General features: G+C 37.9%; 1 pseudogene; it reads left to right on the plus strand.

Annotated features, from left to right (window-relative positions):
- The first annotated feature begins 96 nt into the window (after positions 1-96).
- LOC141498664 (histone H3.3A-like) lies at positions 97-14,458 on the plus strand (annotated as a pseudogene).
- Positions 14,459-18,054: the final 3,596 nt, after the last annotated feature.

Genomic DNA, 18,054 nt, shown 5'->3' on the forward strand with positions numbered 1-18,054 from the left:
CAGATTGATTTTTTTGACTGAGTTAAAGAGGCCACTCTTTGCCTCATTTCTTTCTGACCTGTTGAGACCTGCTAAAGATATCAACTTAAAAACGCAATGCATCTGGGGCTATCTTCAAGCATCATGAGCTATATTGGACGAAGATTGTTCCAGAGGAGAGAGAGTGAGGCTGGGGACTTTGCAAAGACCCACCTCACTTAAATTCAATTCACTTGCATGGCATGCAGCTAAGTGGTGCAGGGCATAGAGCACTGGCCTTGAAGTCAGGATGACCTGATTTCAAATCCAGCCTCAGATATTTGACTCTTACTAGCTGTGTGGTCTTGGCCAAGTCACTTAACCCTCATTGCCTTGCTTCTAGGGCCATCTCCAGTCATCCTGATTCATATCTGGCCAAAGGACTCAGATGGCTCCAGAGGATAAAGGGAGGCTGGTGACTTAACACAGTACCCCCTCACTCAAATCCAATTAATTCGTATGTCATGGCATCATCTCCCTGCTGGATGCTATCCCTAAAGGACAAAAAGTAGTGGCAGCAAATTCTGGGCCTAGGCTATCTCCAACAAAGGAAAAAATTAGAAGAAAGATTCTGTAAACATAACCAAATTGGCTTAAATATAAGACAGAAATTCCTGATGGACTTAAATACTAGCCCAGGAAACTCTGGGTTTGAATTCTTCATCTAAAACAAGGCTGTCCAACCTTAGGTTATCTTAGGCTCACATTAAAATAAAACAATTATTCAAGGGTCACACCCAGAATAAAAAATACAGTACACTAATAATTAGTCTGTAGTCTTAGGTGAAGTAAGCACTACACAAAGTCATGGCACTTTTAAAAGTTTTTATTGAAACAAAAAAGTTGCCTCATAACTTCTTAGAAAGTGGGGGAACATGCATCATCAATACAACAGGTGAACTGTGAAGTGCAAAAGCAAACACAAAACAACAAAGTGACAATACAACAGTATAAAGGTAGGTGCATATAGACCGGTCTGCATCATACAGATGGAACGCATCTCACAGATCGACTGAAAATTCTATGCAATAAGTTCATCCATAATACTGCTTAAAAACAGTAAAGAAAATTAGCATCAATAAGATTATTTATTAGTAAAGGAATTTTAAAAATTTAACAAAATCTAATATACATTCCGTTAAATTATTTTATTTTTTTGCTTGTGAAAGTTAAAACTCACAGGCAGGCCACATAAAATCGCATTGAAGGGCATATTTTGGACAGCCTCCATCTATATATACTGTAATTTCCCACGTATGAAATACTCTCATGTATAAGATTCGCCTTAATTTGGGGGCCAAAAATTTGAAAAAAAAATGTATTACATAAAGTTACTGAATTCAAGTTTAATTTATCATGAAAATCAACAATCTGCTCATAGCTTTCAGGAATCTTTCGGGCAAGTCTGGTGCATGGATGCATGCTTAGTCCATTCTATTTCATGAACCTGAAGCATCCATTGTGTCCTCCTTTGAAATCAGTCACTTCTTTTTCATCAGCAATTCATCTTGCCTCCTGCTGAACCATCTTTGTGGACATAGCAATTCCAAAGGCCCTTTGCTCTTCAATCCATCCCTTCAATTCCCTCTCTGACTCAGGCCTTTTGGTTGCATTGCCTCTCATGGCCTTCTTCTGCCAGGATGTTTTCAGTTGGGTTTCTTCTTCCTGTAGCCAGTCTCAGATTGTTTTCTCAGTTGAAGGAGGACCAAAGTGACTTTCAGCAGCATGATTTTCATTCACTTTTGCAAACTGAATCACTTTGAACTTGAATTCAGTTCTGGATGAAAATCTTTTCTAAGCCATTTCCGGGCAGAACATAATAAAACATCACCTAATATATCAGTAACAAATGTGAAACAATGAGTGCAAAGGCAAAAAGTGTGAAAAAACAGAAAATGCAAGTAAAAAAAATCTACAACCACTATATAAGATGCTCCCAGTTTTTGACCCCCAAATTTTTTGAAAAAGGGTATGTCTTATACATAAGGAAATATGGCAAACCCAGGGTTCTCCTGAAACCAAATCCAGTTATCTTTCCTCTACACCACAGTGTCTCTTAACTGCCTGGGTTAGTATTTAGTTCTTCTGTATATTCCTGCCCCCTCTTCTTAATCTCTCCTACATTAAGTCCCTAGAATTTTTGTCTTTTATCATGCCCATTTTTGCATGAAACTATCAGCTACTATCCAGTTCCAAGGCAGAAGGCAACTTCTACACAAGAGTGTTGTCTAGTATAGAAGCAGTAGCAGGTCCTGGGCAGTATTTTGAGAGGAGAAAATTCAGATGGAAGCAGCATCTGAGGTAGCTTGAACCCCAAGAACAGAGCAGGATCTCAGTTCTATCTTTTAGCCCAGTCTTAAATCTGCAAAGGAATAACTACAGCAGGTATTACAGATCGAAGGAAAATCTATAGTTCTCTTACTCTGAACCAGCAGTTTTCCATCTGGTTAGTAGGAGAAATCCAGTAGTCCAGTAGCAATCTAAAATTGCTCAGACTCAAAAACAGATCGGAAATTTGTAGAACTCATACTGGAGGATGGGGGGGGGGGGCAGAAAAAATAGACTTTAGCTTTAACCAGACCATTTTAGGAGCACTGGAAGATTAAAGATTCCAAGATTGAGTAATCCTTGAAATGTTAGAATAAAACAACACTCAATACTCCAGGAAAGCAGCAAGAGGACCAGGCTACTTTCCCTCCAGAACTGTGGCAGAGGTCATCCCTAATATCAAATTTGAAGTCAAAAGTAGGTTGAAAGAATAAGCAAATGAGAGGCACTTCTAGCCAAGATGGCAGAGAAAAGCCAGGCATCATCTTAAGTTCTTCTGGTTTTCCCTGAGAACTAACATGAACCAAGCCGCTTAATAGAATTTGGATCCACAGAACTCAAAGAACCTAGGAGAACATCTCCCAACAAGGTGTGTCTTAGGAGAGCATGGGTGAGCCGGGGCAGAGAGTAGAAAGTCAGAGCAAGGGGACTGACCTGAGAGAATAACAGCAGAAGTGTTTGCCGTATGACAGGAAAGCTCCAGCGTGGCAGCTAAACATCAATCTGGTCAGCTCAGCTGGTCTGGAAGACTAGGGCCACAAGCCCCCATATTTTTAGCAAAGTCCCGTGTTTCCAGATGAGTTCCCTACCCCCCATTCCTATGGGAGAAAGTGACTCTTCCCAGAACAAACATAGTATCAGACCACACCTCCACCCCACTCCTAGGCTCAGGGAAGGGCAGCAGATTCCCCCACCCCAGTGGTGACTGAGGATTAAGTAGATTAACTATATAGCCTGATGGCCCAGTTCACGTTGTTTGAAGATAACCCAGATCCAGCTGCCCCCCCAAACCACACAGGCCTAGGGAGTGGACCACTAATTAAAGTCAAAGAAACTCCAGAAAAAGCATCTAGCATCCCCTAATGGTCATCCCACTTGAAGTTACTAAGTCCAGTGAGCAAAGTCACTAGTGATCTCAACACCAAAGGTCTAAACCAGCCACTCCCCCAACACAAAATCCTAGGAAAATGAAGAAAGGTCAGCAGAAAATGGGGTCCACTAAATGTTACCTTGAAGACAAGGATCCTAACTCAGAGAGAAGTAGAGCTTCAGAGAATATGAACTGGTTTCCAGCCCAGAAAGACTTCTTAGAAGAGATCAGAAAGGAGTTTAAAAATCAATTGGGAAAATTGGGAAAAGAAAAATAAGAGAAAATTAACACTTTGCAAGAGAAAACTATTATCATGCAACAAGAAAATGAAAGTACAATTGGACAAGAGCAAAAAGAAAATAATTCTCTCAAAACCACAATTGGACAAATGGAAAACTTCTTCAAAAATAGAATTGACCAAATGGAAAAAGGAGTTTTTAAATGTATATGAAGAAAATTCTTCTCTTAAAGAAAGATTGGAATCTGAACAAACTAATTACTTCATGAGACAAAAAGAATCTGTTAAACAAAACCAAAAAAACAAAAAAACAAAAATAGAAGAAAACGTAAAATACCTCATCAGCAAAACAACTGACCTGGGGAATAGAACCAAAACAGACAACTTTAGAATCAGAGGGCTTCCTGAAAACATTGAGGAGGAAAAAAGCCTGGGCTCCATACTTTAAGATATAGTGAAGGAGAAGTGCCCTGATATCATGGAACCAGAGGGAAAAATAGTTATTGAAAGAATACATCAATTTCCCCCCCGAAAGAGATCCCAAAATGAAAACATGAAGGAATATTATGGCCAAACTCCAGAACTATCAGAAAAAAGAGAAAATTCTGCAAGCAGCCAGAAAGAAACAATTTAAATACCATGGAGCCACAATAAGGATTACACAGGACCTGGCTGTATCAACATTAAGTGACTGAAGGTCCTAGAATATGATATTCTGAAGAGCAGGCGAGACATGAATGCAGACAAAAATTCACTATCCAGCAAAACTGAACTTTCTCTTCCAGGGGAAAAGATAGAAGTTTAACAAAATAGGAGATTTCCAATCTTTTCTGATGAAAAGATAACAGTTAAATAGAAAATTTGGACTTCAAACAGGAGACTCAAGAGATACATGAAAAGGGAAAAAAAGGGAAAAGAAAAAAAAAACTGTTATCCAATAAGATGAAACTGGCTATATCTCCACCAGGGAAAAAGATTCTCATAACTCTTGAGAATTGTATCTCTATTAGAGAGAATATATTTAGTCAAAAGTAATGTACATTCATGACTTCTCTGCAACTCTGAAAGAATGATTTAAAAATATCTCTTTGAAAATGCAGGACAGAGTATGGCTGTGTATATGGCTTAGTAATGGCTGTGGTATATGTATGTCATGGAACACTATTGTTCTATTAGAAACCAGGAGGGGTGGAGCCAAGATGGTGACACGAAGGGATCCAGTCTTAGGAGCTCTCTGATAAAAACTCATAAACTAAGGACTCTAACTAAACTTTCGAGAGACAGAACCCACAAAGGGACCCAGTGAGGCAGTTCTCCTACTCAAGGTAACCTGGAAAAGAGCAGAAAGGCTCTGCTCCCCGGGTCGGAGGGGCGGCCGCCAGAGGGGTGGCCCACCAGAGCCAAAGAACTCAGCCTCCCGGAGGCAGCCCCAAGGGCGCTGGGAGCTGCGGCTCACAGCAGCAGGGGAGTCTCCTGAGCTGCACCCCGGGGAGCAATGGCACAAAGTGGGGGAACAGCGGGGGACCTCTGCCAGAGCGAGCACGTGGAGCCCAGCCCTCGGGGAACACAGGGAGCAGCTTGGTCTTTCTGCAGCCCAGACTAGGAAACAGAAGCAGTCGGAGCCGGTAAGCAGGAGCCCCCCAGGGGCATGAGCCCATTGACCTGAGGGAGCGGAGTGAAGAGAAACTGCAAGCTCAGTCCTCTGCCCCTGGAACAGGACTCTGGGGCTCTGACCACATTCAGATCCTGATCCCAGTCTAGGCCCCCCCATAGAACAACAGGGGCCCCCCCACCTCGGCCCCATGGCGGGGGGGGGGTGCTTATGGTCATTCACAGACCAGGAGGGAGGACAGAACCTCACACACTGAGACCCTTGTGGGAGTGTCCCAAAAGCTCAGGAAGCACCCCAAAAAAACAGGCTTAGGCTGGGAAAATGAACAAGCAAAGAAATAAGAGGAAGACCATTGAGAAATATTTTGCAAATGAGCCCAAGAAGGATCAAAATACTCAGTCTGAAGATGAGGAAGCACAAGCTCCTACATCTAAAGACTCCAAGAAAAACAGAAATTGGGCTCAGGCTATGACAGAGCTCAAAAAAGACTTTGAAAATAAAATGAGGGAGTTGGAAGAAAAACTGGGAAAAGAAAGGAGAGAGATAAAGGAAAAACATGAAAATGAAGTCAGCAGCTTAGTCAAGGAAATCCAAAAAAATGCTGAAGAAAATAGCATGCTAAAAAACAGCTTAGGTCAAATGGATAAAACAGTTCAAAAAGTTATTGAGAAGAAGAATGCTTTAAAAAGAAAAATTGGCCAGATGGAAAAAGAGATAAGAAAACTCTCTGAGGAGAATAAATCCTTCAGACAAAGAATAGAATTCAGGGAGATTGATGAATTTACCAGAAATCAGGAATCAATACTTCAAAACCAAAAAAATGAAAAATTAGAAGAAAATGTGAAATATCTCATTGAAAAAACAACTGATATGGAAAACAGACTTAGGAAAGATAATCTGAAAATTATTGGAATACCTGAAAGTCATGATCAGGAAAAGTGCCTTGACATCATTTTCAAAGAATTACTACAGGAAAATTGCCCTGATATTCTAGAAGCAGAGGGCAAAATAGAAATGGAGAGAATCCACCGATCCCCCCGAGAAAGAGATCCCAAAAGACCAACCCCTAGGAATATTATAGCCAAGTTCCAGAACTCCCAAGTCAAAGAGAAAAATTACAAGAAGCCAGAAGGACACAGTTCAAATATCGTGGAGCTGCAGTCAGGATCACTCAGGACTTAGCAGCATCTACATTTGAAGCTCGTAGGACTTGGAATACAATATATCGGAAGGCAAAAGAGCTTAGAATGCAGCCAAGAATGAACTACCCAGCAAGGCTGAATGTCCTTTTCCAGGGAAAAAGATGGACTTTCAATGAACCAGAGGAATTTCAAAGGTTCCTTTTGGAATGGCCAGAGCTGAACAGAAGGTTTGATGTTCAGATACAGGACTCAGGTGAAGCATGGAGATTGGAGGAGAGGGGGGAAATATGAGGGACTTAATGAGGATGAACTGCATGTATAGAAAAATGATACTGATAATATTCATATGAACCATCTCAGTTAATAGAACAAGTAGAGGGAGCTTTTATAGTTGAAGCACAGGAGGAAGCTGAATTTGAAGATAAAATATGGTGTAAAAATGGAATCAATAGGGGGAAAAAAGGGAAATGGAAAGGGAGAAAGAAAAAGGAGAGGGGGAATAGTCCAAGATATTTCACATAATAAGATTTTTTTTTATTACAATGAGCTATTGCAACGATATGGAAGGGGGGAGGCAAGGGGGAATGAGGGAACCTTTGCTCTCATCAGAGATGGCTAGGAGAGGAAACAGCAAATATACTCAATGGGGTATAGACATCTGGAGTAAGAAGGAGGGGGGAGCAGGGGGAAGGGGTGGGGATGTGAATAAAGGAGGAGAGGATGGACCATGGGGGGACAGTGTTCAGATATAACACATTTTCTTTTTTACTTCTTGAAAGGGGCTGGGATTGGATGGCCTGCCCAGGACTATAGGGCCAGGTGGATTCTGGGCCTAAGAGGTGGTATGGGGGCTCAGGGCTTCTTGGCCCCAGGACCAGGGATCTGTCTGCTGCGCCACTCAGCGACCCTACAGCAGAATCAGAGTGAAAGGAGAGAGAAAATATAGTACACAGTAGTGGAGAAATAAGAAAGGAGGGAGTTGCGATCAGCAATGGCAACGTTGGAAAAATATGGAAGTAACTTTTGTGATGGACTTATCATAAAGAATGTGATCCACTCACGACAGAGTTGATGGTGTTGGAACAAAGACTGAAGCACATTTTTTGTTATTATTATTTGGGGGAGGGTGCTGGGCAAGTGGGGCTGGATGGCCTGCCTGGAGCCACATAGCAGAATGATCTTTGGGTGTCTGAGGCCGGATTCAGACCCAGGTGCTCCTAGCTCAAGGGCCAATGCTCTGTCTGTCACCCAGCCACCCTTACTATTATTACTATTTTATTTTATTTTGGGTCTTTTTTTTTCTTTCTTCTTTTTGGTTTTTGCAGGGCAGTGGGGATCGGGTGGCTTGCATGTCACATGGCTGGGTGATTATTGGGTTTATGAGGCTGGATAAGGACTCGGGTGCTCGTGGCTCCAGGGCTGGTGCTTCGTCCATTGTGCCACCTGGCCATACGTACAATTATTACTATTATTTTTTTAATTTAATTTTAATTTTTTTTCTCTCCCCTTTACTTTTTCGCCCAAGCAAGTCTATCTATATTCATGGGGGGAGGGGTATTTTGTTTACTTGTAAACAAGTATATTTTATTAATGAAAAAAAATTTGTACGAAATGAGAATAAAAAAAATTAGAAAATAAAAAAAAGAAACCAGGAGGGATGGGAATTCAGGGAAACCTGGAGGGATTTGCGTGAACTGATGCTGAGTGAGATGAGCAGAACCAGAAAAACACTGTACACCCTAACAGCAACATGGGGGCAATGATCAGCCTTGATGGACTTGCTCATTCCATCAGTGCAGCAATCAGGGACAATTTGGGGCTGTCTGCAATGGAGAATACCAACTGTATCCAGAGAAAGAACTATGGATTCGAACAAAAACCAAGGACTATTAACTTTAATTTAGAAAAAAAAACTGATATCTTATTGTCTGATCTTGCTATCTCTTATACTTTATGTTTCTTCCTTAAGGAAATAATTTCTCTCTCATCACATTCAATTTGGATCAATGTATTACCATGGAAACAATGTAAAGACCAGCAAATTGCCTTCTGTGGAGGGTGGGGGGAGGGAAGTAAGATTAGGAGAAAAATTGTAAAACTCAAAATAAATAAAATCTTGAAGAAAACTCAAAAAAAATTAAAAAAAAGAAAATGGAGGACAGTAAAGAGATGGGAGGATAGAGGAGATTGAATGGAGTAAATTACATCACATAAAGATGTGCAAAAGGACCTATTGCAATAGAGGGGGAAGAAGGGAGAAATGAGAACCACCTGAATCTTACTCTCATCAGATTTGACTCAAAAAAAGTATTAATACACACACACACACACACACACACACACACACACACACACGAGTTTAGAAACATCTTTCAAATATTAGGAAGGGAAAGGAAGAGGGAGGAGGAAAAGAGTAACTGACAGAAGGAAGGGAAGGAAGGGGCAAAGAGAAAGGGGAAAGAAAGGGGAGTGATTGGGTACAAGGGGGCAAATACACTGAAGGAAGTGATATTCAGAAGCAAAATACTGGGAAATAAGGATGGGGGAAGGGGAAAATAGAAACAGAGGGAAGATAGCATGGAGGGCAATAAAGAGTAATTATAATTTTGAATGAGAATGGGATGAACTCTCTCATAAAACATAAGCAGATAGTACAGTGGATTAAAAACCAGAATCCTCCAATATGCTGCTTACATGAAACTCATTTGAAGCAGAGAAATATATACAGAGTAAAGGTAAAAGGTTGGAATGGAATATATTATGCTTCAGCTGAAGTAAAAAAGGCAAGGATAGCAATCCTTATCTCAGACAAAGCAACTGCAAAAATAGATTTCATTAAAAGAGATAAATAAGGAAACTATATCCTCCTAATGGGTACCATAGACAATGAAGCAATTCAATTATAAATAGGTATGCACCAAGCAATATAGCATCCAAATTTTTGAAGGAAATGTTGAACTAGTTACAGGAAGATATAGACAGCAAAACTCTACTGGTGGGAGAACTCAACTTGCCTCTCTCAGAATTAGATAACTCTAACTATAAAATAAACAAGAAGCAAGTTAACATGGTAAATAGAATGTTAGAAAACCTAGAAGTGATAGACCATTGGAGAAAATTGAATGGGGATAGAAAGGAATATGGCTTTTTTCTGCAGTACATGGCACCTACACAAAAACTGATCATGTACTAGGGCATAAAAATCTCATAATCAAATGCAGAAAGGCAGAAACAGTGAATACTTCTTTTTCAGACCATAGTGCAATAAAAATCACATGCAATAATTGGCCATGGAGAGTTAGACCTAAAACTAATTGGAAACTAATAAACACTAAATACCCTCCTTTTAAGGAATGAGTGGATCAAACAACAAATTATAGATAGAATTAAGGATTTGATCCTAGACAATGAAAATAATGAAACAACATACCAAAGCTTATGGGATACAGCCAAAGCAGTTATTAGGGGATATAATGTATCTCTAAATGTTTACATGAAAAAATAAAGAGGAAACCAAAAAATGAACTAAAAAAATTAAAGAACAAATTAAGACCCCCCCAATTAAATAACAAATTAGAAATTTTAAAAATTAAAGGATAAAATAATAAAATTGAAAGCAAGAAAACTATTGAACTAATAAATGAAACTAAGAGTTGGATTTATGAAAAAACTAATCAAATAGGTAAAACTTTAATTAATTTGATTTATAAAAGAAAGAATAAGGGTAATGATCAATCTTGATGGACTTGCTCATTCCATCATCAGTACAACAATCAGGGACAATTTGGGGCTATGTGCAATGGAGAATACCATTTATACCATATGTCCAGAGAAAGGACTGTGGAATTTGAACAAATACCAGACTATGTATTACCATTAATTCAGAGAAAAAACTCATATCTTATTATGCAATCTTGCTATCTAGTATACATTATTTTTCTTCCTTAAGGATATGATTTCTCTCTCATCACATTGAATTTGGATCAATGTATACCATGGAAACAATGTAAAGACTGGCAAACTGCCTTCTGCAGGTGATGGAGGGAGGGAAGCAAGAATAGGGAAAAAATTGTAAAACTCAAAATAAATAAAATCTTTAAAAGGAAAAAAAAGAAAGAAGAAAGTGAAATTATTAGTTTCAAAAATGAAAAGGGTGAATTCACCCCCAATGAGGTAGAAATTAAAGTTTTAATTCAGAACTAGTTCAACCACTGAAAAGAACAATGCACAAAAAGCTACTAAACTATATATACCTTTTGATCCAGCAATATTGCTACTAGGTCTATATACCAAATAGATCAAAGAAAAAGGGAAAGGGTTCATATTAACAAAAAAAATTATAACAACTCTGTTCATGATGACAAAGAGTTGAAAGCTGAGGGGGTTGTTCATCATTTGGGGATTGGCTGAACAAGTTATGGTGTATGAAAGCGATGGAATATTATTATGCTAAAAGAAATGAGCAAGTGGGGACTACTGGAGGCAGGACCAATATAGTAGCACAATGCTAGGAAGTTCCTGGAACTTTTCCCAAAACAACTTTAAAATTAAGCCTGTAAACAGAAACTAAAGTGACAGGAGAGAGAGAGAGAGAGAGAGAGAGAGAGAGAGAGAGAGAGAGAGAGAGAGAGAGAGAAATTCTCAACTCAGGTTATTATTAAGGAATTTCTGAAAAGGTTTGTGTCAAGTGGGTAAAGGGGGAGTGTAGCCCAAAATAGGTAGGAAAGCCAGCAGGAGGCTCTTAACTACAATACAGTTTAGGTCCCAGGTCCCAGATCAGCAAGCCAGTAGTACAGCAGGCCAGTAGTGAGGGTCCCAACTTCAGCTCAGAAGACAAAGGGCAAGACTAGGAATACTGGTGCAATAGGTGAGACTGGGTTGGGCTACCCTAATGCAAGAGACAAACCACTAGCACCTGAGATACCAGATCACATGAAAGTCAGAGACCAGACACTCAGTCCTAGCAAAAAAAAGTTTGGGACTATGTCCCTTTTGTCCCAGCAGCAGAGTTCAACTATCAAAATGATCAAAAAAAGAAAAAAGAGCATTAACCATAAAAGCTACTATTCTGATAGTGATAATAAATATGTCATTTCAGAAGAGAAAAGCTATTATAAAATGCTTACAAGCCAAGTCTCAAACAGGTTTATGAATTGGTCTCAAATACAAAAATACCTCTTGAAAGAGCTCAAAGAGGATTTTAAAAACCAATGAAGAGAGGAAGAAGAAAATTGATAAAAGAAATGAGTGATGCAGGAGAATTATGAAAAACTGATTGAAGAAAACAATACCTTTACAACTGAAAAAGGCCAAATGGAAAATAAATCAACTCCTCTTAAAGTAAAATTGATCAACTAGAAAAGGAAAACAATTTCTTCAAAAGCAATTTTTTTTAATATCTCTGATGGGTGGGAGCTGTCAATTTTATTTTGTTTTTAGTTTTTGTAAGGCAATGGGATTAAGTAGCTTACTCAAGGTCACACAGCTAAGTAATTATCAAGTATCTGAGGCCGCATTTGAACTCAGGTCCTCCTGAGTCCCAAGCCATTGCTCTATTCACAATGCCACTGAGCTGCCGCTGTCAAAAGCAAAATTAACCAAATAGAAAAGGATACGCAAAAGTTAACTAAAGAAAACAAAATCCTAAAAATTAGAATTGGATAACTGGAACCTAATGATTCTGTGAGACAACAAGATTACATCAAACAAAACCAAAAAGCTGAAAAACTGAAATTAAGAAAACTACTGAACTGATTAATAAAATTAAGAATTGATTTTATGAAAAAATCAATAAAATAGACCGATCTTTGTTTAATTTGATTTTTTTGCAAGGCAAACGGGGTTAAGTGGCTTTCCCAAGGCCACACAGCTAGGTAATTATTAAGTGTCTGAGGCCGCATTTGAACCCAGGTACTCCTGACTCCAGGGCCAGTGCTTTATCCACTGCGCCACCTAGCCGCCTGGTTAATTTGATTTAAAATAAGAATGAAGAAAACCAAATTTCCAGTATCAAAAATGAAAAAGGTAAACTTATAAGTAATGAAGAGGAAATCAAATAATTTGGAGCTATTTTATCCATATACATATGCAAATAAACCTGACAATATAAGTAAGATTGAAGAATATTTACAAAAATATAAGCTGCCTAGATTAAAAGAAAAGGAAATAAAATACTTAAATCCATTTCTTTAAAAGAAATGGAACAAGGGGCGGCTAGGTGGCGCAGTGGATAAAGCTCCGGCTTTGGAGTCAGGAGTACCTGGGTTCAAATCTGGTCTCAGACACTTAATAATTACCTAGCTGTGTGGCCTTGGGCAAGCCACTTAACCCCGTTTGCCTTTCCAAAAAAAAAAACAAAACCCTAAAAAATAAAAATAAAAAAGAAATAGAACAAGCCATCAATAAGTTCCATAAGACAAAAATCTCCAGGGCTAGATATATTTACAAATGAACTCTACCAAACATTTAAAGAACAATTAATTCCAATTTTACATAAACTATTTGAAATAATAGGTAAAGGAGTTCTTCTAAGTTCCTTTTATAACATCAACATGGTGCTGATACATAAACCAGGAAGAACCAAAACAAAGAAAATTATAGACGAATATATCTAATGAATATTGATGCAAAAATCTTAAATTTTTGCAGAGATTACAAGTTATCACTAGGATATTACACTATGATCATAGCACAGTTAGGTGGTGCAGTGGATAGAGCACCGACCCTGGAGTCAGGAGGACCTGAGTTCAAATCTGGCTTCAGACACTTAATAATTATGTAGCTACATGATCTTGGGCAAATCACATAACCCTTGCAAAAATAAAAAAAAAAAAAATAGCACTTACACCAGGTATGCAGGGATGGTTCAATATCAGGAAAACTATTAACATAATTGAGCATAACAATAAAAAATTAATAACAATCAAATGATTATCTCAATAGATATTCAAAAAGCCTTTGACAAAATATAGTATCCATTCCTATTAAAAATACTAGAGAACAGGTGTTCGCAGCCGCCGCTGCCGCAGCTCCCAGCACCAGGGTCGCCTCCTGCTCGGCCAGCCCAAGCGAAGGGGGTGTCTAAGGAGAAGTTTTCAGGAACATGGCTCCGTCCCAAGCAAACCGCCCCTAAATCCACCAGTGGTAAAGGCCCCAGGAAGCAGATTGCCACAAAAGCCGCTCGCAAGAGTTCGCCCTCTCCGGGGGGGGGGGGGGGGGGGGTTAAGAAGGCCTGGTCCTGTGGCTCTCCGTGAAATCAGACTTTACCAGAAGTCCGCCGAACTTCGGATTCGTAAACTCCCCTTCTAGCGTCTGGTGCGTGAAATTGCTCAGGACTTCAAAACAGATCTGCGCTTCCAAAGTGCAGCAATTGGTGCTTTGCAGGAGGCAAGTGAAGCTTCTCTGCTTGGCCTGTTTGAGGACACCAACCTATGTGCTATCCACGCCAAACGTGTTACAATCATGCCAAAAGATATCCTGCTAGCACGCCGCATATGTGGAGAACGTGCTTAAATTCCACTATGATGGGAAACATTCTTCATTCTCAAAACAGAAAAAAAAAAATCTCTTCTTCCTGTTATTGGTAGTTCTGAACGTTAGATATTTTTTCCCATGGGGTCAAAAGGTACCTAAGCATATGATTGCAAATGGAAAAATAGGGGACAGAATCAGGTATTGGCAAGTTTTTTCCATTTTCATTTGTGTGTGAATTTTGAATATAAATGCGAGGACATAAAGCATTAATGCCGTCAAAAAATGTTTCCGTGAACAAGTTTCAACGATTCAACTTTATAACAATTATAAATAAACCTGTTAAATTTTTCTGGACAATGCCAGCATTTGGATTTTTTTAAAAAGTAAATTTCTTATTGACGGCAACTAAATGGTGTTTGTAGCATTTTTATCATATGGTAGATTCCATCCATTCACTATACTTTTCTAACTGAGTTGTCCTACATGCAAGTACATGTTTTTAATGTTGTCTGTCTTCTGTGCTGTTCCTGTAAGTTTGCTATTAAAATACATTAAACTACAAAAAAAAAATACTAGAGAACATAGGAATAAATGGCGTTTCCTTAAAATGATAAGTAGTATCTATCTAAAACCATCAGCAAGCATTATATGAAATGGGGAATAAACTACAAGACCAGGGGTGAAATAAGATCAGGATGCCTATTATCTCCACTATTATTCAATATTGTATTAAAATGTTAGGTTTAACAATAAGAGAAGAAAAAGAAATGGAAGGGATTTGAATAGACAATGAGAAAACAAAACTCTTATCTTTGCAGAAGATATGATGGTATATTTAGAGACCCTGGAGAATTAACTAGAAATTACTTGAAACAATTAACAACTTTAGCAAAGTAGCAGGACATAAAATAAATCCACCTAAAGCAACAGCATTTCTATACATTACTGACAGAATTCAATATCAAGAGATTGAAAGAGAAATTTCATTTAAAGTAACTGCAGATAACATTCTTGGAAATGTACCTCTCATGAAAAACCCATAAACTATGTGAACCTAATTACAAAACACATTTCACACAAATAAAGTCAGATCTAAACAACTGAAAAAAATGTCAGTTGCTCATGATTAGGTCAAGCAAATACAATAAAAATGATATGTCTATCTAAATTAAATTACTTATTCAATTCCATATCAATCAAACTACCAAAAAATTACAGAGCTAGAAATAATAGTAACAAAATTCAACTGAAGGGACAAAAAGTCAAGAATATCAAGGGAATTAATGAAAAGAAATGCAAAGAAAGATGGCCTAGGCAGTCATCAAAACTGCTACTGGTTAAGAAACAGAGAAGTCAATCAATGAAATAGAATAGGTACAAAAGAAACAGTAGTAATCTACTGTTTGATAAACCTGAAGACCCTAGTTTCTAGGATAAGAACTCACTATTTGACAAAAATTGCTGGGAAAATCAGAAAATAGTTTAGCAAAAACTGGGCATAGACCAACATATCACACCCTATACCAAAATAAAATTGAAATGGGTACAGGATTTGGACATAAATGGTGATACCATAAGGCAATTAATAGAACAAGGAATAGTCCATCTGTTAATCCTATGGAGAGGGGAGAAGTTTATGGTCATCAAGAGATAGAGAAATTGTAAATTTCAAAATGGATGATTTTTGACTACAATAAATTAAAAAGGCTTTGCACAAATAAAACCAATGTAATCAAGATTAGCAGGAATGCAGGATATAATTTTCATAGATAGTAATTCTGATAAAGGACTCCTTTCTGAAGTATACTGAGAACTAAGTAGAATTTATAAGACAAGTCACTCTTCAATTGATAAATGGACAAAGGATATGAACAAGTAATTTTCAGATGAAAAAGTTGAAGCTATCTATAGTCATGTGGAAAATTGTCTAAAAAATTATTGATTATAGTAATGCAAATTAAAACAACTCTGAGGTACCAACTCATACCTATCAGATTGACTGAAATGACAAAAATGGAAAATGATCAATGTTGAAGAGGTTGTGGGAAAACTGGGACACTATGCACTGTTGATGTGGAGTTGCAAACTAATTCAAACAATCTGGGGAACATTTTGGAACTATGCCCAAAGGGCAAAAAAGCTGTTTGTACTCTTTGATCCAGCTTTACCAATACCAAGTCTATATCCCAAAGAGATTATAAAAAGGAGAAAATACATGTACAAAAATATTTATAGCAGCTCTTTTTGTAAAGGCAAAGAACTGGAAATCGAGAGGATGTCCATCTATTGGGGAATAACTGAACAAGTTATTATGTATGAATGCTATGGAGTACTATTGTTCTGTATGAAATTATGACTGGTCGAACTTAAGAAAAATCTGGAAAGACTTGCATGAACTGATGTTGAATGGAATAGAACCAAGAGAACATTGCATTAACAGCAACAATGTGAGATGATCGACTATGTTGAACTAGCTCCTCTCAGCAGTTCATTGATCAAGGACAACCCTGAGAGACTTGTTATGAAAAATGCCAGTCACATCCAGAAAAAATAATTATGGAGCCTGAATGCAGAGCAAAGCATACTATGTTCACTTTTTAAAACTTCTTTTATGTTATTTATATTTCTCATGATTTTTTTCCCTCTTAGTTCTAATTTTTCTTACACAGCATGACTAATATGTAAATATGTTGAGCATGATTGTACATAGACAACCTATGAAGTTGCTATGGGGAGGGGAAAGGAAAAGGAGGGTGGTAGAAAAATGTGGAACTCAAAAGCTTGTTAAAAGATAAATGTTACTTAGCCCTACCAAATCTAAAATTATATTATAAAGCATCAGTCATCAAAACTGCCTGGTACTAGTTAAGAAATAGAGTGGTGGACCAGTGGAAAAGACTAGGTTCAAAAGAGATAGCAGGAAATGATTGTAGCAATCAGTTCTTTCATAAACCCAGAGAGTCCAGTTTCTGGGATAAAATCTCTCTCTTTGATAAAAACCATTGAGAAAATTGGAAGTTAGTATAGCAGAAACTTGGATTAGACTAACATCTCACACCCTATACCAAGATAAAATCAAAATGAATACAAGAGGGGGCAGCTAGGTCGCACAGTGGATAGAGAACCGACCCTGGAGTCAGGAGGACCTGAGTTCAAATTCAGGCTCAGACACATAATAATTACCTAGATGTGTGACCTTCACTTGACCCTCTTGCCTTGCAAAAAATATAAAGAAATAAAAAAATTTTAAAAAATGGATACAAGATTTAGACATAAAAGACAATATTATAAGCAAACTAGGAGATTGAAGAATAGTTTACCTGTCAGATCTATGGAAAGGGAAGGAAGATCAAGGAAGACAATGAGAACATCATTAAAAATGAACTAGATAATTGTGATTACATTAAATTAACAAGCTTTGGCACAAACAAAATCACTCTAACCAAGATCAAAGGAGATGTAGTAAATTGGGAAACAATTTTTACAACCAGTATTTCTGACATGGGACTTGTTTCTAAAATATATAGAGAATTGAGTCAAATTTATAAAAAAAAAAGCCATTCCCCAATTAAGCAATGGCCAAAGGGTATGCAGAGGCAATTTACAGATGAGGAAATCAAAGTAATCTATAGTCATATGAAATATTTCTCTAAAACATCATTGATCAGAGAAATGCAAATTAAAGCATCTCGGAGGTACCACCTCACATCTCTTAGACTGACCAATATGACCAGAAAGGACAATGATCAATGTTGGAAGGAATGTGGGAAATCTGGGACACTAACACATTGTTGGTGGAGCTGTGAATTCATCCAGCCTTTCTGGAAAACAATTTGGAATTATACCCAAAGGGCAATTAAAAAATGTGTATACCCTTTGATCTAGCAATATCTCTACTGGGTCTAAACCCTGAAAGATCATGAAAAGGAGAAAAAACATCACTTGTACAAAAATATTCACAGCAGCCCTATTTGTGGTGGCAAAGAATTGGAAATTGAGTGAATTTCCATCAATTAGGGAATGGTTGAACAAATTGTGGTATATATATTTTATGGAACACTATTGTACTATTAGAACTCAGGAGGGATGGGAATTCAGAGAAGCCTGGAATGATTTGCATGAACTGATGCTGAGCAAGATGAACAGAACCAGA

This window comes from Macrotis lagotis, chromosome X (assembly GCF_037893015.1).
Source record: "Macrotis lagotis isolate mMagLag1 chromosome X, bilby.v1.9.chrom.fasta, whole genome shotgun sequence".
In the NCBI taxonomy this organism is placed as follows: Eukaryota; Metazoa; Chordata; class Mammalia; order Peramelemorphia; family Peramelidae; genus Macrotis; species Macrotis lagotis.